The following is a 25,352-nucleotide window of genomic DNA, read 5'->3' as shown; positions in this document are numbered from 1 at the left end:
ATATATATATATATAAAAATTGTGTCTAACATTTCTATTTCTATTTATCAATTCTTTCCTAGAGGTGGACATAACTCAAGTCATACTTAAAAATATTTTTGTTGTTATATATGATGTTCTTTGGATTCTTCTCATTTTACTCTTTATAATTTCATGTAGGGATTTCATGTTTTTCCAAAACTAACCTGTTTGTCATTTTTTTATGTCACAGTGATTTGCCACAACTTGTTTAACCATTCCCCAATTGATGGGCATCCCTTCAATTTCCAGTTCTGTTCCACCACAAAGAAAGCTGCTATAAATATTTTAGAACTTTTTCCTGATCACTTTAGGAAATGAACCTAATAGTAGTATTGCTGGGCCAAAAGGTATACACAGTTTTATAAGTTTGAGAATAATTACAGATTGCTTTCCAAAATGACTGGATCAGTTCCGGTTCCACCGACAATATATATATCCCCATTTTTCTACATACCCTCCAACATTTTCATTTTGTCCTTTTATCATGTTAGCGAATCTGATCAGTGTGAGGTGATATCTCAGAGTTGTTTTTATTTGTACTTCTCTAAACAATAACAATTTGGAAAATGTTTTCATTTAGTTATATAAAGCTTTGATTTCTTCACCCCAAAATTGTCAATATCTTTTGAACATTTATCAAATGGGGAATGGCTTATATTCTTAAATATTTGACAAAGTTCTCTCTATATTTTAGATATAAGATCTCTTACTGGAAAAATGTCTTTAAAAATTTTCCTTCAACATACTGCTTTACTTCTAATATTGGATATATTAATTTTATTTGTATAAAACCTTATTAATTTAATGTATTCAAGATTAATCATTTGAAAATCATTAGGTTATTGCATCTTACTCATCCTTCCTTTGAACATTATTGGAATATGTTCTTCTCAAATCTATGAAATTTATAAGACAATGTTTATGCTTTTCTCCCCAACAAAAGTATATTTAACTCTTCTTGAATTCTAAAATATTTTCTTCATTCACTTGGAAAAAAATCTCAGAATTCTATCCACTACCTTTTCTCTGGGGTGGACCCTTGAAGTATAGCCTTGTCAGGGTGTATACCTTCTTCACATCACTGTATCTAAACAATCTGAGGCCAAATTAAACATTAGAAATTAGTTGAGAAATAGTTTTAATTATTTGATGGTCCAGTCTCAGGTCACATTTGGGAATGAGTTTATTTGAATATTGAATATATTTGAGTATAGTTGAATACCAGTGGTAGTTCTAATGTACCACATAGTCTCTTTCGTTCCTAAAGGGAAAGAGAAAAAGAAAAATAGAGAAAAGAAAGGAGAAGAAACTAGGTGAGAGAAGAGAAAGGAAGGGTAAGATAAAGAGAAGAAAGGAGAGAAAAGATAAAGTGGAAAAGGGAAAATAAGGCAAGGAGAAGAGAGGGAGAGCAAAGGAAAGGATATTAGTGAACAAAAAGAGGAAAATGGAGAAAAGATAAGCAAATGAGAAAGAGAGGAAGGAAGGTTAGGCTAGAGCAGACTAAAAGAGAGACGGAGAAAGAGGAAAAGAGAAAAAGGTAGGGTTAAGAGAAGGAGAAAAGAATTGAAAGGAAGAGAATGAAAGAAAAACTTTTGTAAGGGGAGAGAAACCTTAGGACCTTCTTTTCTGAGAATGAGGGTAGCATGCTGCCTTGGTCCTTTGATTAATCATTCATTCTTTTGTTTTAGGTAGAAGGGATTAAGGGAGGAAGGAGGGCAAGAAGAAAGGTAAGAAGGAAGGAAGGAAAGAAGAGAGGGGAGGAGGGAGGGAGAAGGGAAAGGAGAGAGGGCAAAAGAGGAGGGAAGGAATGAGAGTAGATGAAGCATGTACTCTGATTTATGATGTGACATCAGGAATCTGCAGGTTTCTAAAATACTTCACAAAGAAAATGAGTCAAAACTTTTCATTTAAATACAGTAATGTAGTATTATATGTCATATGAAAGTTAAGAAGAAGCTTTGATAAAGACTATAATCATCAGGAGTGAGCTTAAATATTTGTATAGACCAATTTTTTTGCATGAGTTGATTTTCTTACAGCATTTTATCTGGTAGTTTATGGAGCCTGGGCTTTCTGTGAGTGTTAGCCTATAAATTACCAATGGATTAATTAGCACCTTTGCATCAAGGACATGGTCTGAGATCTTATGAAATTCTCAAGATGGAAATAGTAAAATTTGCTTAGAACACTTGTGACTCTTTAAAGGAAAAAACAGAATCCACGGTAACACTGACAATATGATTTTGAAGTAATAGGTATAATAGGATTGGAAGTAAAAATCCCTAAAAACAACAAAAACAAAATGGGTCCTTGATTTCCATGAAAAGGATTTTATTAGGAAAGTTAATGTTTCCCTTCAAATACCACAAACCCTTAGAATATTCTTCATATCTCTTCCCTACCTCTGATGTCTGATGTAAACATGAAGGTAGCATTATTTAGTTGTTGTTCAGTTATGTCCAACTCTTCATGAACCCATTTGGGGTTTTCTTGGCAAAAATACTGGAGTGGTTCACCACATCCTTCTCTAGTTCATTTTATAAATGTGGAAACTAAGGCAAACGGGGTTAAGTGACTTGCCCTAGGTCACATAGCTAGAAACTGTCTGAGGCCACATTTGAACTAAAAAAGATGAGTCTTCCTGACTCTATGCCTGGCATTCTTTTTACTGTGCCATCTAGCTGCCTTCATTATCTAGCACATTTTTGCCAAAAATTTCCTTCTGCTATGGGGAAAATGATTTGACTCATTCTCTGCCCTCCAACCTTCCCTTGCTACTTTCATTTCTCAGTTTTTACTTGTCTGGAAATAACTGGTATAAAATAATGCTTGCTTACATAGTAGATAGAGAAATGGACTTAAGGTCACTAAAACTTGGGTTCAAATCCCACCTCAAACATTTAGAACTCTGAATTTAGAACTTGCAGAACTCCCTTAGAGATCCTTTATCCCAAGAGTCATTAATCTTTTTGCATCATGGACTTCTTTGAAATTCTGATGAAGTCTATAGACTCCTCATAATATTGTTCTGAAATATACAAAATAAAATACCTATTATTTCAAATAAAAATCATTTTGGATTATAGTTGTCAAAATAGTAAAAAAAATAATTCACAGACCCCAGGATGGGAGCTTTTCTTATAGTCCAATCTCTTCATGTTACAGATGTGAGAAAACTAAAAGGAATTTTAATAACCAGAACCTGTGATATATTGGCCCCATGTACCTTTAAAGTTTGAGTATATTCTCTGTGAAATCTTGTGTGTGCTCACTTTTAGGTTGGGGATGGTGGTGGTAGTGGTGGGGGTTTGTCACATTTGTTCTTTGTAACAATTATCCTAACATACTTACTTGGTAATTCCTTTTTCTAAAAGTTAATTAAGGTTGGCTAATGATCAATGCAAAACACACTGGGTGGGGGCTCACCAGTGATAATATCAGAAAATTTGTTTTTTGATTTTTTATTTACTTTTATTTTATTTAATTAAATAATTTGTTTTTTAAAACCCTTACTTTTCATCTTAGGATTAATACTGAGTACTGGTTCCAAGGCAGAAGAGTGGTAAGGGCTAGGCAATGGGGATTAAGTGATTTGCCCAGGGTCACAGAGGTAGGGAGTTTCAGGGGCCACATTTGAACCCAGGACATCCCATCTCTAGGTCTGGCTCTCAATCCACTGAGCTATTCAACTGCCCCTGTATTAGAAAATTTTAACCCTTTCAAGGTTACTCTAGGATACCAAGGGGAGAAATAGTCAACTGCTTTCTGGGTACCTTATATTACTGTTGCAAGTGGTAATGTAGAATTTAACCTCAGGACAAATATTACCTATGTAAAGTACTTTGCAAAATTTACAGCATTATATAAATGCAAGATATTATTTTAAGTAACAGGAGTTGTCACTGCTCGTATAAGTTCATTTTTGAGAAAGAAACAAATCCCTACTTTTATGGAACAGATTTTTTTCATACTCTAAAAAATTCTTTAGATGATATAGCATAAAGTTAAGGGTGACTTGGGGTAGAGCAAAACTAGTCAGAGAGTTCCCTGGAGGTACACTGATCAGCTCTATAGGTTGTGTGCGTGTGTGTGTGTGTGTGTGTGTGAGCCTTTGTACTTCCTTGAAAAAAAGGTATAAGAATTAGCATTTCCTATAAGAATCAGATGGCTCCTAGGAAAAGTCTTCTAATTCTCTGCCATAGCAGAAAACTGAGAATGCCCTTTCTTCTCCTCTTCTCCATTCAACTAGGAAATGTGTTTTCCTGAGAGGAAGGCAGAAAAGCCAGTTCTCCCTGGAGCTGAGATGTGAGTTTGTTTTGCATATGCTTGGTTATTGATTTTGGTTTTAAAATAGGTTTCCTAGCTTCATATTTTGTGTTAGTCATTCTCACTCCACAGAGCAATACTTGGACATGTACAAATGTAGCAGCATGTCACATAATATCCAGCTGTCAAATGCATGAACACAGCTCCTGATTAATTTAATGGTAGCTGTGACCATGCATTGTAGGGAAGAATTTGGCCCCATGTATCTGTAGATGTGAGAAAATAAGACAGGAAAAATGAATTCTTGAAACCTGATCACTAAGAAGTTTAATAGTTGATAAAAATAAAATGAACTTTCTTCATGTTACCAGTTGGCAAGCACGGAGTGTTAATGATGGATTCTCATTAATACTTTCTTTTCTAACCCATAATGCTAATAGTTCCCTGACCTGAAAAAAAAAAAAAGAATACTCCTAGCTAAATTTTCACAGTCAAAGAGAAAGCTAGATTCCAAAGCTGGGACAATCCAATCCAATCAAATTGAATCCAATTAAGTTGAATCACATCCAATTCAGCAAACACTCATTATTCTTTTTTCAAACCCTTATGTTCTGTCTCAGAATTAATACTAACTATTGATTCCAAGGCAGAAGAGCAGTAAAAGCTAGATGATTGGGGTTAAGTGACTTGCCAAGAGTCACACAGCTAGGAAATATCTGAAACCAGATTTAAACTCATAGGACCTTTTGTCACTAGACTTTGCTCTCTAACCACTGACAGACTTAGCTGCCCCCAACAAACACTCATTAAGCACCTACTATGGGCAAGTTACCTGTCTACATTCTATGGATACAAAGACAAAACAAACAAAAACTAGTCCTTGACATTGAGGAACTTACTTTGCAGGGGGTAGTGGATAAGTAAATGTTTGTCAATTTAAGGAGAGAGATAGAGAGACAGAGAGAGAGACAGACAGACAGAGACAGAGACAGAGAGACAGAGATAGAGACAGACACAGACACAGAGACAGAGACAAGGCAGAGTCAGAGAGACAGACAGAGACAGAAAGAGAGACAGACACAGAGAGGACACTAACAACTAGAGAGAACTGATCCTTAAATGAAGTCAGGGATTTTTGGAGGCAAACAAGGCATTTGTGTTCTCTAAGCAAGGTTTGTAAAGTGGATTCTTGTCTGTTGTCTACCAGAGACTATGAGCTTTTAGGATAATGCCTATAACTTTATTTCTCTTTAAATAAATACTTATGAGCAATGAGGAGCAAAATTTTATGGCATAAAAATAACTTCTATTCCCTGGATGGCCTCCTACTCCCTTCCTAGTCCCTAATCTTGCCCCATCCAGAATTTGAGGAGAAATATGTCCTTAACTTCCAGGGATAGGAGGTTGTTGAGAAAGCTGTATAAACATGCCCCTGAAAGCAAAGTGGATGTTAATAAAAGTAGGGAGAATAATTTCTTTCATATTTAGTAGTGTCAGGGAGCCATGGGAGATCACAGTGCTCTGTGTTATTCCAACTTTATAAAGCGTATCCCAAAAATCTTATGTAGTTTTAAGCTATTTTGGGAATACCCTCTCCTGGCAAAGGCAAGAAAGGGGAAATATTGAGAAAACTGAAGAATGACATGCCAGTTGAATCAATCAGTAGGTATTTATTGAACACCTATTTTGAGGCACCATACAATTGGCCAGTAAGAGATAAAAGAGCTGACGGTCTATTTAGAATTATAAGGCAAATAGGCTATACAGAGAAAAGAAATAATAACAAAAGTCAAGGCAGTGTGTAATTAGTTCCAGATAATTGTTAAGACAGTAAGTACTAGGCAGTTTTCCTAGTTTTAATCTCTGATTTCCCTCCACCACTTCTATGCGGACAGTAACTACTTGACTGAGTAGCTATGACTGAATAGCAGGAAATTATATGGGTTATAAGACTGAATTGATGTAACAATTTCTAGATTTGAAGGAGGTGAATAGAGAACTCAATGTTCAAATGGCCATTTTAGGTAATTGATTAAATGATTGCCCCTCTGCCTATCTTTCCTTCTCCTCTTTCTTCTCCTTTTCTCTCCCTTCCTCCTATTTCCCTGTATCTTCTTTCTTCCAGTCTACTTTTAAAGCAGAAGTGGTATGTTCATTTAATAAAATAGGATGTTATCACTTAATCTCTCAGTTCCCCAGACAACTTAAGACTGGCATGAATTGCAGAAAAGGTGGTGATCTGCATTAGTACAGGTTGTATCTGTGCTAGGTGTTCCCTATGTAGGGTCCTAGCCCTTTTATAGACCGCAAAGGAATGTTTTCTCAAAAGTCTGCCATAAAATCCTGGAACACAATGGTTCCCTGGGAATCATAGTCCAATATAGCAAGAAATATGACATTTTCAGTCTTACATGAGATGCTCTGAGTCATAATAGAATGGATAGGCATACAATCAATAAAGTCCGGAACAAAAGAATAATAATAATAATGAAAACAAGAAGAAAAATTCCAATAAAAATAGTCCCAAAGTTTCACCTTATACTTAGTAAGATGGCAAAGCCTTAATTTAAAAAAGTAGTAATTATTATTGGAGGGATTGCAGAAAAGAAAGACAGGTACAGTTAGAATACTCACTATTGGAAATGTGAATATTTTAAAGAAAACTACTCTTACCCAGAGAGCCTGCTGCTAGTCAAAAAAATCCAAGGAAGTCAAAGAGAAACAAAAAGGAGTCTCTTTATACCAAAATATTCATTATAGCACTTTTTGTGGTTACAAAAAACTGGAAACAAATAGATGCCCAGTCATGGATAAATTGCTATTTTAATTGTGGTATATGCATGTAATGGAATATTATTGCACCTTAAGAAATATAAAGAATTTAGAGAAGCATTGAAAGACATATGAACTCATGCAGGGTGAAATATATAGGAAAAGAATATAAACAATGACTATAAAAATATAGGAAAAAACAACAAAATGAAACAAAAAACTGAAAACTGTGTAATTTTTTATTTTCCTAATTACATGCAATAATAATTTTCAACATGTGTTTTCCAAAATTATAAAACCCAAACTGCTTCCCTGTTTATAATTAGAATCTGCTCCCCAGGACTCAAAATCCCAGCTTCCCATGTTCTTTCTCACATTATGTCCTTATGTTTTGGAGATAAAGTTTGTGTGTGACCCCACCCCTCGCTCTCTTTTCCTGCGAATGTAGCTAGGAAAACTTTTCTTTATTCAGGGTTTTACTTTTGTTCTTTTATTTCTTTTACTTCAAGTGATTATTAATAAATCTTATAAAATATAATACTTGGAGTTATTGGATATTAATTTAAATGTTAAACCTACCTCCCTTCTCTTCCCTCCACTGAGAGATGGTAAGCAATTTAATCTGGGCCACACATGTATTATCATGTAAAACATGCTTCCATATTGGTCATCTTCTAAGAAAACACTCATAAAAAACAAAACACCAAAATAAAACCACAAATAAAGTGACGTAAAAGATAACATGCTTTGACTTGCATCATTTTTTTTTCCTCTGGAGATGAATAGCATTCTCCATCATAATTCTTTCAAAATTATCCAAAATCATTGCATTGCTGAAAGAAGTCAAGTTTTCACAATTGGTCATCCTACAACATGGCTATTACTATGTACAATGCTCTCCTTGTTTTGCTTATTTCATTCTGTAACAGTTCATGTAGATGTTTCCAGGTTTTTCTATTTCCCCCCCTAATTTCATTTCATTTTCATTTTTTTTATTTCCATAGTGTTCATTTTTGTATATAGGAGTAATCCTATAAAACCAAAACCCCCAAACACAAACTCAAATAATCAATTGAAAAATCATATTCTTTTATCTGCATTCTGACTCCAATAATTCTTTCTCTGGAGATGGATAGCATTCTTTGTCATAAGTCCCTCAGAATTGTCTTAGATCAGTGAAGGGCAAACTACTGCCCACAGGCCAGATGTGGCCCCTCTGAAATGTTCTAGCTGCCCAGCAACCTTATTCCTAATCTGACGAATACAATGAGTAGGATACAATACAATTAAACTTCAAAAGAGTTTCCTTAGAAACAGACTGATAGATGAGCATTTCCTTCCCTTTGGCCCCCTCTTTAAAATGTTTGCCCATCACTGTCCTAGATCATTACACTGCTGAGAGCAGTGAAGTCTATCACAATCAATCATCCAACAAATTGCTGTTGCTGTGTACAATGTTTTCTTTGTTCTGCTTATATCACTATGCATCAGTTCATATAGGTCTTTCCAGCTCTTTATGAAATCTTTCTGTTCATCATTCCTTATAGCACAATAGTATTCCGTTTATCATCACATGCCACAATTTGTTCAGCCATTCTCCAATGGACGGGAATCCCTTCAATTTCCAATTCTTTGCCACCACATAAAGAGCTGCTGTAAATAATTTTGTACAAGCAGGTACTTCCCCCCTTTTCTATTGCCTCTTTGGGATATAGATCCAGTAGTGGTATTATAAGAGTAAAGAGTATGCACATTTTTTATAGCCCTTTGGGTATAGTTCCAAACTGATCTCCAGAATGACTGGATCAGTTTATGACTCCACCAACAATTCATTAGTATCTCAGTTTTGCTACATCCCTCCAACATTTATCACTTTCCTTTTATTATCATATTGGCAAATCTAAAATGTGTGAGGTGGTACCTAAACATTGTTTTAATTTGCATTTCTCTAATCGAGTGATTTTGAACATTTTTCATATGATTTTCAATAGCTTTGATTTCTTCTGAAATTTGCTTGTTCATATTCTTTGACCATTTGTCAATTGGGGAATGGCTTTTATCTGTATACATTTGACTCAGTTCTCTATAGATTTGAGAAACTGGACCTTTATCAAATAAATTTGTTATAAATAATATAAAAATTTTTCCTAGCTTGTTTTCCCTTCAAATCTTAATTATATTGATTTTGTTCATACAAAAACTTTATAATTTAATTTTACATCTTATAATGCTCTCTGTCCCTTATTTGATCATAAATTCTTCCCGTCTCCATATATCTGCTGGGTAAACTATTTTCTGTTCTCTTCATTTTCTTATGATATCACACTTTACATCTAAATAATGCACCCATTTTGACCATATCTTGATAGAGGGTGTGAAATATTGGTCTAAATCTTGTTTCTGTCATACTATTTTCCAATTTCCCTAAGCCATTTTTGCCAAATAGTGAGTTCTTATCCCAAAAGTCTTTGGCTTTATCAAACACTAGGTTACTAAAGTCATTTACCCCTATATATTATGTATCTAATCTATTCCATTGATCTAATCATTTTATTTCTTAGCCAGTACCAGACTGTTTTGATGATTACTGTTTTATAGTACAGTTTGAGATCTAGTAGTGCTGGAGTTCCTTCCTTTACATTTTTTTTTCCTCATTAATTTCCTTGATATTCTTAATTTTTTGTTTTTCCAGACAAATTTTGTTAATTTTTTATAGTATGTCTGCTATGGCACTGAAATAGGTAAAATTATTTAGGCAGAATTATCATTTTTTTATTATTCAACTCAGCCTACCCATGAGCAATTAATATTTTCCCAATTGTTTAGATCTGATTTTAGTTGTGTGAAAAGTGTTTTGTGATTGTGTTCATATAATTTCTGGGTTTTTCTTGGGAAGTAGATTCCAAGGTACTTTATAATGATTAGAGTAATTTTAAATGGAATTTCTCTATCTCTTTCTACTGAACTTTGTTGGTAATATATAGAAATGCTGAGGGTTTATTTGGATTTATTTTGTATCCTGTGACTTTAATAAAGTTATTAATTATTTCCACTAGTTTTTTCATTAATCCTCTAGAGTCCTTTAAGTATGCTGTCATATCATCTCCAGCACATGATAGTTTAGTTTCCTCATTACCTACTTTAATTCCTTTAGTACCTTTTTCTTTTCTTATTCCTAAAGCTAACATTTCTACTAAAATATTAAATAATAGGCTATAATGGGCATCCTTACCTCACATCTAAATTTACTGGGAAGGCTTCTAATTTATCCCCACTGCAGATGGTACTTGCCAATGGTTTTAGAGAGATACTGATAGTTTTCCTAATATTAAACTAGCCCCACATTCCCAGAAGAAATTCCACCTGGTCATAGAAAATGATCCTTGTGATATATTGCTGTATTCTCCTAGCTAGTATTTTATTTAAAATTTTTACATCTATATGTATTAATAAAATTGGACTATGATTTTTTTCTCCACTTTTTTTTGTCTTCCCTGTTTAGATAACATTACCATGTCTGTGCCATAAAAAGAATTTGGTAGGATTTCTTCTCTGCCTCTTTTCCCAAAGGATTAATATAGTATTGGGATTAATTGTTCTTTAAATGTTTGATAGAATTCACTTGTTAATCCATCTGGCCCAGGGGATTTGTTTCTAAAGGAGTTCATTTACTGTTTGTTCAATCTCTTTTTCTGAGATGGGATTATTTAAGCAATCTATTTCCTCTTTAGTTAATCTGGGAAATTTTTATTTTTGTAAATATTCAGCCATTTCATTTACATTGTCAGATTTATTGGCATATAAATTGGACAATATGGATCCTAATGATTGCTTTAATTTACTCTTCATTGGTGGCCAGTTTACCCTTTTCATTTTTTATATTATTGAGTTTTTTCTTTCCTTTTATAGCCAAGTTAAGCATGGTCTCAGCATGTCAGCATGTCAGCTCTTCCTCCTCGGATGATCAGAGAGAGCTAGAGTGACTGAACTGAACTAATTTTATTAAGGACTGTAGGAATGGGGGTTGTAGGATGTCAGTCAAAACAGTTGACACATCAGAAGTTATAACATGATCCTGACAAGCAAAAGGAACAGATGGCCACAATAATATATAGCCAGGTACTCAGGTAAGAATCATATGTGAAATATTCTCCTTTCTGACACATGGGCACCAGCTTATGCATATTTGAGTCTTTGATATTACAAAGGAACTGTAGAACCTGTCTGCTAGCTTTCAGACTTCAGATCACAGTAAAGGCTTGATTTCTAAGTTCCACAAAATTTAAGACCCAACCAATTTAAGGATTCAGAAGTCAATCATGTAAAATATTAGAAATATATGCATAGGTCTTGTCCATGAGCACTTTGCTCATTAGAGCCAGCTTTTGAATTCATCTTTAATACCTTCGTGATTTGTTACAACTGTGTGTACAATGTTCTCCTGGTTCTGTTCCTTTCACTCTGCATCAATTCCTATAGTTCTTTTCAGTTAACATGGAATTCCTCTATTTCTTTATTCCTTTCAGCACAATATTATCCCATCACCATCAGACACCACAATTTATTCAGCCATTCTCCAACTGATGGACACCCCCTCATTTTCCAATTTTTTGCCATCACAAAGAGTGTGGCTATAAATATTTTTGTACAAGTATTTTTCCTTATTATCTCTTTGGGATACAAACCCAGCAGTGGTATTGCTGGATAAAAGGGCAGGCAATATTTTAAGGCTTTTTGGGTATAATTCCAAATTGCATTACAGAATGGTCAGACCAATTCACAATCCCACCAAAGTGCATTAACATCCCAATTTTGCCACATCTCATCCAGCATTTATTACTTAATTTACTGCCATATTGGTTAGTCTTCTAGATATAAGGTGGTACCTCAGAGTTGTTTTAATTTGCATTTCTCTAATCAGGAGGTATTTAGAACACTTTTTCATGTGATTATTGATAGTTTTGATGTCTTCATTTGAGAACTGCCTATTCATATCCTTTGACCATTTGTTGTTTGGAGAATGGCTTGATTTTTTTGTAAAATTGACTTAGTTCCTTATATATATGGGAAATTAAATCTTTGTCAGAGAGTTTTGTTATAAAGATTTCCCCCCAGTTTTTTGCTTTCCTTCTGATTTTGGTTATTTATAATTTGATGTAATCAAAATCATTCATTTTATATTTTGTAATGTTCTCTATCTCTTGCTTGGTCTTAAATTCCTTTCTTTCCCACAAATCTGGCAGGTATACGATTCTATATTCACCTAATTTATCCACATTTTCATTCCCTATATTTCATTTACCCATTTTTAATTTATCTTGGTATAGGGCTTGAGATTTTAATCTAGACCTGATTTTTCCCATACTGTTTTCCAATTTTTCCAGCAATTCTTGTCAAATAGTGAGCTCTTGTCCTGAAAGCTGGGATCTTTGGGTTTATATAACATTAACTTGCTGAGGTAATTTACCCCTAGTCTACTTCATCGATACACCCTTCTGTCTCTTAGTCGGTACCATATTGTTTTGTTTTTTTTACTCTTTTTTTAAACCCTTAACTTCTGTGTATTGGCTCGTAGGTGGAAGAGTGGTAAGGGCTAGGCAATGGGGGGTCAAGTGACTTGCCCAGGGTCACACAGCTGGGAAGTGTCTGAGGCTGGATTTGAACCTAGGACCTCCCATCTCTAGGCTTGACTCTCAATCCACTGAGCTACCCAGATACCCACACCCCCCTTTTTTTTACAGTACCATATTGTTTTGATGAATACTGCTTTATAGTTCAGTTTAAGATCTGCCATCCTTCACATTTTTTTTCATTATTTCCCTTGATGTTTTTGATCTTTTGTTCTTCTAGATCAGTGATTCCCAAAGTGAGCGCCACCACCCCCTGGTGGGTGCTGCAGCGATCTAGCGGGGCAGTGATGGCCACAGGTGCATTCATCTTTCCTATTAATTGCTATTAAAATTTAAAAAAAAATAATTTCTAGGGGCCTAAGTAATATTTTTTCTGGAAAGGGGGTGGTAGGCCAAAAAAGTTTGGGAATCACTGTTCTAGATGAACTTTGTCATAATTTTTCTAAATCTATATAAAAGTTTTTTGATAGTCTGATAGACATGGCCCTGAATAAGTAGATTAATTTCAGTAGGATTGTCATTTTTATTATATTAGCTCATTCTAACCAGGAGCAATTAATGTTTTTCCAACTGTTTAGATCTAGATTAAATTGTGTGAAAAGTGTTTTGTAGTTGTTTTCATATAATTCTTGTGTTTCTCTTGACAGATAGAGTCCTAAATATTTTATATTGTCTAGAGTGATTTTAAATGGAGTTTCTCTTTCTAACTCATGCTACTGAGTTTTGTTGCAAATATATAGAAATGCTGATGATTTATGTGAGTTTATTTTGTACCCTGCAACTTTGCTAAAGTTGTTGATTATTTCCACTAGCTTTTTAGTTTTTTTTAGTATTCTTTAAGTAGACCATCATATCATCTGCCAAGAATTCATTGCCTGCTTTAATTCTTTTGATTTCTTTTTCTTCTCTAATTGCTACTGCTAGTGTTTCTAGAATAATATTAAACAATAGAGGTGATAATGGCATCCTTGCTTTACTCCCAATCTTATTGAGAAGGCTTCTAACTTGTTCCCATTGCAGATGATACTTGCTGATGGTTTTAGATATATAGTGTTTATTATTTTGAGGAAGGACCCTACTATTCCTATCCTTTCTAGTGTTTTTAATAGGAATGGGTGCTGTATTTTGTCAAAGGCTTTTTCTGCATCTATTGAGTCTCTTGGAGTTGTCCTGGATATTTTTTTTAAATAATAGATAAGTCATTCACAGTTGATTAACATATGTTACTGTTGTTATTGTATACAACATCCTACTTGTTCTGCTTCCTTCATTTTACATAATTTCATATGTCTTTTCAGGATTTGGGGGATCATTCTTTCTCTTTTTTTCTTAAAAAAAGGAGGTGGTGGCAAAGAACTGGAAACTGAAGAGATGTCCATCAATTAGGGAACTAACTGAACTAGTTGAGGCACATACTTGAACTAGAATACTATTGCGCCATAAGAAATGATAAAGAAATGATCATAACAATACCTGGAAAGGTAACATGTTGATTATTGTGGGAAATGGTTGGTAGTGTATCCCTCTAAATGCTGGACTCCAAGTGCAGCTTTGATTGCAAGCAATTCCTTCCCTTCATTTGAATAGTTCTTTTCTGTAGTAGTTAACTTAGCTTTTCAGGAAATGGGATCAGCCAATGTGTCTTGTGAAAGAATGATGAAATTGGATACATTGATCAAATTTATATGAGCTACATGATGATTTCTTTCCAGATATATCAAGATAGGAGCACAAGTGAATTGATAATTGCGGGTAATTAATGTATCTTGCAGTTCTCGTGTCCACTCAGAGGATTTAGGAACCCATAAAACAGAGAATCTGAAAAAAAAAGTGGTGGTAAACTTCAAGTCAAGAAGTAAACTTGGAGTTTACTATCATTTTATTTTTTCTGCTTTTGGAAAAATCTACTTATATGTATTTTTTAGGAATCAATTTTTCATTGTATTAAGACTACAATGTTCTCTTTTCAACTTCTACCTATTGTGTCAAGCATTTTCTTAGCACTTTCAGGTAACCATTTAACCCTTTTGGGATAGGATATCAAAAAGGGCTCATGTGATAGCACTAACTCAACTTCCCCTAACTACTCCCACTGTTCACAAAGACTAATACCCTGCATATAGTTATTGTTGTTGTTCAGTCATTTAGTTATATATGATTCTTTGTGACCCCATGGACTATCGCACGCCAGGCCCTTCAATCCTCTAATGGAGGAAATCTGTCCAAGTTCACATTCATTGTTTCTATGACATTCTATTCATCTCATCCTCTTCCTTCCCCTTTTCCTTTTGTTTTCAATCACATCAGAGTCTTTTCCAATGAGCTCTGTCTTCTCATTATGTGGACAAAGTATTTTAAGCTTCAGCTTCAGCATTTGACTTTCCAATGAATAGTCTGAATTAATTTTTAAAAGTATTGAGTGACTTGATCTTCTTGCTGTTTGCATTTAGTAGGTACTAAATAAATACCCACAGAGTCAAATCAGACTTTTTTCACTAAGTACTTTCTTTTCCTATAAACACAGAGAGAAATAACATCCTTGATTCCCAATCCTGTAGAAGGAAGTACAATGGTGATTTATAAACTCATACGAGAGAAAATGCAGGAAAGAGAATCACCAAAAAACGTGAGTACAGGAGTTTGTCCCTTACCTGACACCTCTGAAATGCAACCAATGTTGCGATAAAACATGTTCTGTCTCTGATCTTTTATACTAATTATCAGTATCTTTCAAGCCTCTGATGCAACTTTTAATCATCTCTCAGCAGTAGTTACTGGTTGAAGATTATGGCTACCCTGACTTCAGTTCTGCCATTTTTGTGTACACATTGTATCATTGATAATTTCCTATAATGCTGTATTTACACAGGTATGGGTGTGGCCTTTCATAGTTTGTTCACATGAACTACTGATGGCAATAACTGCTGGCTATAGTAATTGCTCAATGGGAATCACCTGTTATTTCTATGTCCATTGGTCCAAGACACAAAAGGTCTCATAAAAGGGACCCCTTTGTTGATGAAAATATTACATTACTTGGAGGGGAGATGGGCATCATTTCTTTATTCCAGGGATCTCTATGGTAAATGCAGTGATATTGCCTCCTTAAGTTGCTTAGTATCTTCTGCCTTTGCATCTCCATAGAGTTGGTGCTGCAGTGATTACTGATGAGATCTGCAGTAATAAATTTCAGGATTGTTGAAGGTCTGTTTGTCCCTTGCCTATTTCAGATATGAATAATGAATATTTTTGAACAAATGAAGTTTTAGTGCTTTCAAGCATAGCACACATTAAACAAGAGCAAGGGGGGTGCTAATAAGTGAAATGAGGTAAATTAATGAATAAATTATAGTCTACCCTAGGGTCCCATGTGATAAAATTCTGTGTCATATTTATATGACACAGAATTTAATCTCATATATATATATATATACATATATATATATATTTGACAAAGTTGGACTTATGACTTTGGGATCCACTGACAAAATCTTGAAAGGAAGATGGGGAAATGATGTGTGTGTGTGTGTGTGTGTGTGTGTGTGTGTGTGTGTGTGTGTTTTCCTTTCTGGGTATTCTGGGATATTATATAAAGGGCTAGGGGTGGAGCAGGGTTGAATATATGAGTATACAAATTTTTAAAATGTATTATGAATTTCACTTACCATTGCCCATTTCTTTTGGAAATTCCTTTCTTTAGATGGAAGCTTTTGGTAATATCAGACAGCTGTCCCTTTCTGAGGAATGCTGACAAACCAGTTTGGTTTTTTTTAAGGCAAGCTGAGATCTGCAAAGCACAGTATGATTCATGTTCATAGTGACCTTTATCTTAGGGTGTTTGTGATTGAAAACAATTAAAATTACCAGAGTCAACAGTCTGCAAACAATATAGTGTAATTTGGTTGGGTTTATCTCTTGCCCTTCTCTGCAGTTCACGTTTCATTATTTAGCTTCTCTTGTACACAGAATCCATTCAACCATTCATGCATGTGCCTGGCGAGAAGTGTATTTGACAGCTCAGGGAATATGATTGAGCAATGTTGTCCAACAGCTGTGCCGAAGGTACAAACCGCCCTGACTGAGCTGTCAATAAGCAATGAAAGGACAATATTAATGTAAATTGCCAAATCAAAATATTCTCAACATACAGTAAAACCTTAGTTTACCAGAACCTCCTTCCTAAAGTCTTATATTAATCAGAATTTGTTGTTTGAAACCATTAAGAGAAAGTGGCAAACCGCAACAAAGCAGACATAAAAATATATATTTATTAAACATCTTCTAAGATATTTTCTGGAGTCTGTACATATTCATTCCCAAACCTAAACCTTTGTTATCTACAATGAAAGGCAGTATAATGCTATGGATAGGACACTAGACATAGATTAAGAAAGATCTGTATTCAAATGTAGCCCCACACGCTTGTTACTATTTCTCCCTGGGCAAATCACTTAGTTTTTCTGTTTCTTAATATTCTAATTTGTAAAATGAAGGGGTTGTATTATTAGATAAATCTCCAAGTAACTATTTAAATCTATGATCCTATAATGACGGTTTTGTGACACTACAAAATCCTTAATCATTAAAATTTTTTTTAAAAATGATGAACTGAATTTAAAATACTATCCATACTAAGAAAAGTTGATTAACATATTTTGGAATGATTAAAAAAATTGAAAGAAAAAAGTTTTTAATTTATCCCTTTAAACAGAAAATTCAGTTAACTTGTATATTCCTTTCCTTAGTAATTCCTTTGTCCTCCAGTTATTCCTTTGAAGGTTTATAGGTCTAGAGATGGTTAATATTTTGTAAGGCACTTTTTCTTTTAAAGGTTTTATTGATGATAATGTATACATACAAATTCCTCACTAAAGACAAAAGGAACACCAGTTTCCTTAATCTCTTTCACCAATCTCTTTCATTTTCTTTTCTAAAGACCTTTCTACCATGGATAGCATTGAAATAATTTCTAGAGAAGCATTTGTTAACCTATATTGTAGAAATCATGTACATTATCTATTGATGGCCTCTAAGGAATTTAGACACATTTATGCGCACTGAGCCATATCTAGGGTGAGACAATCAGGACTTTGCCTCAGGGTGCCAAATGTGGAGGGCAGGGGCAACACTTTCAGTAGTTCTGCAGCAGGGTTTATAGTTTAGTAGTTAGTGAAAATAATTACTTTAAATGGGAAGTTACTAGATGCAGATTGAAGTGACTCTCCTGCCCCTCCCACCCAGTTCTACTGAGTAAATGCTTCATTCTGCTTACCTTAGGTATAGTTTATCACATTTACTCAGGACCCAACAATTCCCATTTACAAGATCTAAAGCTATATATTTACTTGGGGAGTCTTCTTTCAAGCAGAAATATGCTTTTCTGCCAATGTGAATTTTTCTGAGAATTTTTTCTTTAGTTTCTTCTCTCTCCTTGTCTCCCTCTCCCTCCCTTCTGTCTGTCTGTCTCTTCTATCTCCTCTCTCTCATATTTCCCTCTCTCCCCTTTCTTTCTTCTCTTGCCTCTCTCTCTTCTAACTCACCTACTTCCTTCCTTCTCTTCCCCCCTTTCTCTCATCTCTCCTCTCTCTTTCCTATCTTCTCTGTCTTTCTCTCTCTCCAGTTCGTCTATCTCCTCTCTCTCTTCTACCCTCCCCCTTTTCTTTTTCAAATCAAATTGTCCTTTGAAAATTGTCAACACTTTTTTTAAAATTATTTATTCTATTTATTCTATTTCATGGCTTCTCCTTTGAATCTGTGCAGGCTCTTTCAAATGATGAATTGTCTGATTATAGTGAAATCCACTTACAAAACCCCTCTGTGAACTTGCAGCTAGGGTTCTTTGCTCAAGAAGTCCTTTCCTCAGTTCTGTTTGCCAGGATTATAGGGACCATAATGAAATAGAAGAAGATCAATACTATGGAACTCCAACTCTTCAGACCATGTTCTTTCATTAAATCAAAGCACTGGATAAATTATAATTCTTTTACAATTTGTTAGCATGGCATATAAACCCTTTCTGCAGCCAACCTTGGGTAAATAGCTTTAAAATCAAATATCTGGAACTTGCCATACAGGAAAAATTGTGAGCTTTATGACCTAGGGACAACAAAGGACCAGGGACCCAATGCCAAATAGGACTTAAGTTGCTAAAAATCTCCTCCAGATCTCTTAGTTGTCTCTCTGCTTACTTCTCTTCCCAGACTATTTTCAAATTTCTTTTTCATCATTTTTGTCACTTGCCACCTTTCTTTTCTGAGGTAGCCACACCTACCTGGGAAAATAGAAAGTGAAAAAATTTAAAAGCTGATGTTTTTCCCCACACAACAACAAACTGCCAACTAGGTTTCTTTTCTTTCTTTTATCTCCTTCCCTCTCCTCTCCCCCTTCCGCCATTTGAATAGATTCCTTACAGGCGCGTGGTCGATTTATCTCTATCAGCATAGCAATTAAAATATTAATTTCTCTTATATCAGTCTTTATCATTTTTAATCATAACACACTGTTAAACAGGGGTATAAAAATAGTGGTAACTCTAAGAAGGATCTGAAACCAACTATGGGGAATCAGGAGGCTCAGTTATCACAGGTAGCACTTACTTGCAAACTGTGTATCAATTCTCCTGACCTAGGGTACTGTTATTATTTACATGAGACCTGTTGGCAATATCTCTTAAATAAGGAAGAATAGAATGATTAAAATAGAATGTCTCCCTGATGTATCTCCCTAGGACAAACTGGATCTGTTAAGAAAGTATTGCCTATCCTTCTTTATCCCTGCTCCTTTTCCCTTGTAACCTGTTGTCAGCCAATATAAAAGGAGACATATTATCACTTATAGAACATTATGCATAGTAAGTCCTTAATAAATATTATTTTCCACTTGAAATACAATTACACATTTTCACTTGTAAAGTTTATCCACTTATAGAATTTTGATTTTGGAATGTAGGGGGATTTTTTTTTCCAAAGGCAGATTCATCGTTCTTTTTTTAGTTTTGCTCATGTTGTACCTTTGCTCAGTTGTCTGACCAAGATTATTGATGGCTGCAACAGGAGGGCTCAAGGCCAAAGACAAGAGCTTTTGACCTACTTTTTATTTGGCTTCTGAGGATATGTTTACCTGCAATGTCAGTATTTATTCAAGAAATAGCCATTTATCCTTTGAATCTGGTATGGTTCCTTTTTATTTTAAATGTTCCTTAACAGCTTTTTAAATGGAGATGATGTCCTTGTTAGCTGAAAATTAGTTTAATGTCCATACTGTATGGACAACATAAGGAACAGAAGTTATTTATGGGCAATTGTCAATGTGCTCACTACCCTCTATTTGACTTACTGAGGCAAGTCCAATCTGCTCATGATAGTACAGGGACCAATCTGATCAAAGTTCTTATTTATTGATCAATTTTAGGCCATTTTTGTTCTCTTTAAGCTCCCTCCAAAGTTATAATCATTGTCAATTAAGCAATATTTTAAAATCAAGATTCATCCCTAGTTTCGAGTTTCTACTTAAGTCAATAACCTAATTGAGACTAGTCAGTCAACTAGCCTTTATTAAACATCTGCTATGGGCCAAGCATTGAGGTACAATGAAAAGCAAAATACCAAACATCTTTTCTCTGAAGGAGCTAAGAGTCTTATGAGAAAGGCAACTATGTAGGAAAAGGATATATATATATACAAGAAAAATTAGTCTCAGAGACCATTGCTTGGTGTCAATATTGGACTTGTTGATGGGAATAACAATATAGTAAGAGGTTAAACTGTCATTACTTCTTTCAGTTCATGAAAATTATGATGGAAAAATACCTAGTAATCTAGCCAGCTTTAACAAAATCTTATTCACTGATTTTAAATACTTGGAGACCTTTAGATAAGCTGCTTATTCACCTTCATATTTGTAATGTGTTCTATTCAACATTTTTTCTTCTATAAGTATTTCTGAGTCTGGAAGTAAGACAATCTTTATCCATTTTCCTCCCATGTCTTCTCTTCTAATCAGCAGTTACTACCCACCATGCCTCAGTAGGCTACTTCATGAATATGTTAAGGTCCAATATTTGACCTCTTTATCAGGGAATTTGGTTTATCTATAATCCTGTTAGGAGATTTGCTTTTACATACTTTGAAGGTTTCATCTACAGATTTACCAAACCATTTACACAGAAATGAAGCTTCCATGCTGAGCCTACTGGTCTTAGTATTGCATTGTGTATAAAGCTCTTCCAGATAGAAATGGAGCACATAGATGTCTAGCATCTACATACATCAAAAGTCTCAGGAAAAAAGTAGACTTTAGTTGATTTCTGAACCTTCTTTGTACAATAAAAAGTATTTATTAAGCACTTTCTGTATCCCGGGTAGGGGCAGTTAAGTGGCTCAGGAGATGGAGCACTCGGCTTGGAATCAATATATATATACAATATCAATACTATATATATATATTACATTAATTAAGATATAGCTCATTAATTAGTTTTAAGGCACATTGGTAATGTTGGCCTTATTTCTCTTGTGCTTTCCTACTGGGAGAAAATATATAGATAGAGACTGACCTGGATTTCTCCAGTTGGAACTCAGATCATGTAGAACTTTGAATCATTGAACAAACAAACCTTTAATAGTGGTTGCACCATTTGGGTGTCCAGATCCAACATCGAGGATGTAAACCTAATTGTTAACATGAGCTCCTAAATAGGATTGTGCTGTTATTCCTGGGGTAACTTGTTCCGTTGATAAAGATTTGAGCCAAGTACTGACTTTGTTGCCCTTGGACTGAGCTAGGTTATATCATTCAGAGGTTGTTTTATACTCCGAGGTCACCCCAATCAAAGATTATAACTTAGATGTTTTTAGGTTAATCCTTTAGGTAGAATTGTTATTATTAGTTAAATTATGGATCTTAAGCTTCATAGAGTCTTCTTGTCTTATATTATTATACCCTCCTCTGAATGGGTAGGTAAATTTCATTAAGAAAAAGAGACTGTTAAACCCTTGTTATGCCATTCATACAAGCTTCTATTTAGGGGACAAGTGATTATGCTACCTTTGCATGGTCAGGATACTGCAGTCCACCTTCAAAGTTAAGTCACTGGGCAGGCAGTGCCTCTAATATTTGCAATGCTAGAGGTAATATTTTTGGTAAACAAGTGGGGTTTTAGGTCGCTGAGTTCCTTTTATTCTTTTTAATTTTTCCTCTTATTAATACATACATGTGTTGAATTAACAATAGTTATAGTAATGAACTAGTTTGTGCTTGTGATTACAGTTTTGTTAATTGTTAGTGGATTATCTGTTTATTAATGTAGGCTTATGGGAAGAGAATGGAATTCTTATTACTGATTTTAGCACTATGTCTTCTATAATTTAATGGAATCATCCAATGGAATATTAGGAATTTTGATTATTTTATGAAATTAAATTGTGGATGTATATTTGAGCTTTAATGCTTTCTTAATCCATGGCTGCTTTTAAGCCCACAGTGATGTTTGTCATTATCCTCTAATTGAGTTTGTCTACTGGGTCAAAAGAGTTGTCCCTCTTTTGGGTAACTTTTAAGTCTAAATTGTGCTTGACTAGTGCTGATGCTTTGTGTTAAAGTTGAACTGAAATTCATATTTTGGATAACCAACTGTCATTGAGTTCAATAGATTTTTCACTTCTTTAAAAATCTTCTCACTGTTTTGCTACATAGATGAGTTGGTTCGATTTAACTTTTATAGTAGTTCACTTAATTTTGGGAAGGTGGGCACACTTCTTTTTGTTCATATTGACTAGCTAAATCATTATGCAAAAGGTACAAGGGTGAATCTTTGGTTTTTTCTTATGTTGTTAACTGATCTTTCATTTTTCCCTTGTGGTACTGTCGTTATTGTGCCTATAATATCTGTTCTATCACCTATACTCGGGTAGTGTTTAATGGTTTGGACTGATTTAAAAATAATTGTTTGGGTATTTGTTAAGGCTACTCTTAGCTCAAAATAGTCAGAATTAACTGAAATCTTTTAGGTGTAAGCTAAATGCTTTAAAGTTAAGCTACATTTTGATATTCCAAGTACACTTTCCAGTATACTTACTGTGTAACGACTTTTCTTCTCTTTTATTTGATAGTGGTATTAGTGATTTTAGTAAATTATATTGAGGAGGGTGACAGGTGGTGTGTGCGTGCCCTATTGCCTATTTCAATTAAGTTCTCTATTCTTAATTTACTACTAAATCATTCTTCAAGCACTTTAATTTCATAAGGTGATTTATTGTTCTCTAAAGTAGAGAATGTAGCCCATTTCTTTCCCTCTCATGTGCTATACCTTGACCTAACATTTTTATGGAAAAATAATTTTGCTTACTATTTGGCTTTTTTAAAGTGGGCTGATGATGGCAGTATATAGGCTATATTGGCAAGAGAAGATTGGATTTATCAGAGTTTATCAATTATAGAACAGGCTCCTCTAGACGGGTGTAGGGCACTGCCAAGTCCTTTGAGTTTTAAGCAGTAGTTAGTAGTTCATTGGCAAAGTTTTGTTATTTAACTATTTAAGTTTATGGATAAGCATAGTAGGGTATCTAATCCTAGTTTGTGTCTTAGCTCTCCTGTAGTCAGCATTATTAAAGTCATTTTAATTGTTTATTTTAGTATTAACTAGAGCATATTATGATTTAGTTAAAGTATTAATTTTATTTAGGATATAGCTTAAACACAGCTTACACAGAGATCTGTTAATTTTGGTTAATCATATGACCACAGAGGCTGGCACGAAGTTTACCAACCCAAATTGATTATGATTTGGTCAAACTTTTGTTTATAACTTAATGTTAATCACTGCTGTGTCCTGTGAGGGTATGGTTGAACAAAGTGTAATGGGCTACTAGTAGTGTGCCTGATACTGGCACCTCTTCTCTGGTATTAATAGCTTTAAGGGCATTCTCTCTGGACAGTAGAAACTTGCAAACTTTTTGTTTATGGGACTATATTATAGACCCTCTAAACATTTTCAGTGCTTTGCTTTGAATTTAAACTACATTAACTGGTAAAAATAATAAATTTTATGTTTTTTTTGTAAGTCGAAATTTTAATTTATGTATTGTCAGTATTGTTTGAACTTAATTAAAAAATTTTTTTTAATTAAAAAAATTTAAAAATTTAGTATTTTATAGTATTTCATAGTATTTTACTCTTGTTCCTATATTTGTGTTTAAAATTATGTCCTATTTTTTGGGTTTGACAGAAATAAAGATATAGTATTTTGTTTAGGGGCTAGGGGATTTAGTGAATATAAATGCAAATTTATATTTACTATTAAATTATTATAAATTATTGGCACATATTTTTCCATCACTAGGGAAATATATAAATATATGACTTCAGATCATTGACTTAATATTAACAATTAATTCAATTATAACTGCTTGATATACACCATGTGGCTATTCTTATAATATAATAATATTTCTTATAATCATTCATATATTATCCCCATTTATTCTACATGAGCTTGTAGGATAGCACTATACGTTAGATCCTAGATGATATCGGTGTTCCCAGGCACCTGCCCGTTGAATATAGCTCCCCCCTCAAAATCCCTCCCCTATGGCAGTTAGAATCAGTTATGCCATGTTATGGGCTGATTGGCAATTGTAACGTTATGATGCCTTATTTAATGGTAGTTTTGATGCAATAAATAAGTTTATGATCCTATAACAACCAGTAGCCAGGAAAGGAGTTAGGTAAGTCACAATTTATGAGTTTCCTCTGAAGGACTGTAAGCCTTTGGATGGTGGGATGGTGATCTCTCATGAGGTGTGAACTGAGGTATTTCCAGTGTTGATGATATGCTAGTAAAGGAAAGGTTTGTTGATCCTATGACCATAGATTTAATGTATATGCCCATCTATATAATATGTCTTATGTAAAATTATGATATATATTAGGCTAAAGATTTCCGTGTATAGAATAAATTATTGTACTAATAGGTATTAATGTTATTAGCATATTTATGAGTATAATGTAGTTAGTAATATAAAAATATAATGTATATGAGATATGTGAGGGGTAAATAAATCCATGTACTATATCCATTGTATATATTATTGTATTTGAACCTAAGTTCAAAAATGGCCTCTGACACTAACTCCTTGTGTGACCCAGGGCAAGCCACTTAACTTTTGTTTGCTTTAATAATCTTTTGGAGAAGGAAATGGCAAACCATTCCTGTATTTTTGCCAGGAGAACCCCAAAGACAGCAATGGTGTGCTATTGGCACACCAAGTTCCAAAGAGTGGGACAGGTTAGAATGACTGAACAACAACAACACTTCCCAGGCATAGTGCTATGTCCTGAGTAACAAAGAAAAACAGCTGAAACATGACCCCTGTCTGTAAAGAACTGACCTTCTGATTGGTAGAGGTGTACCAATAAGTGCTTACTAACTGGTTCTCCGAAAAAAAGATGTACTGAAAACACTTTTAAGTTTATGTCCCATTATTAACATAGTCTCCTCTCCATCCCTTTCTTAAATCTAGACAATTAACAAAATAATACATCAAACCCTGAATTGTAGCATTTGCCTAATTCTGAAGAATGGATATTCACAGTAAAAAACTGAATAACTGGCTCTTGAGAAGAAAGGAGCTAGCTATGACATATCCCTGAATGGAGGAGATAAAA

This window comes from Gracilinanus agilis, chromosome 4, assembly GCF_016433145.1.
Source record: "Gracilinanus agilis isolate LMUSP501 chromosome 4, AgileGrace, whole genome shotgun sequence".
NCBI lineage: Eukaryota > Metazoa > Chordata > Mammalia > Didelphimorphia > Didelphidae > Gracilinanus > Gracilinanus agilis.
Note: the sequence above shows the minus strand (reverse complement) of the source record.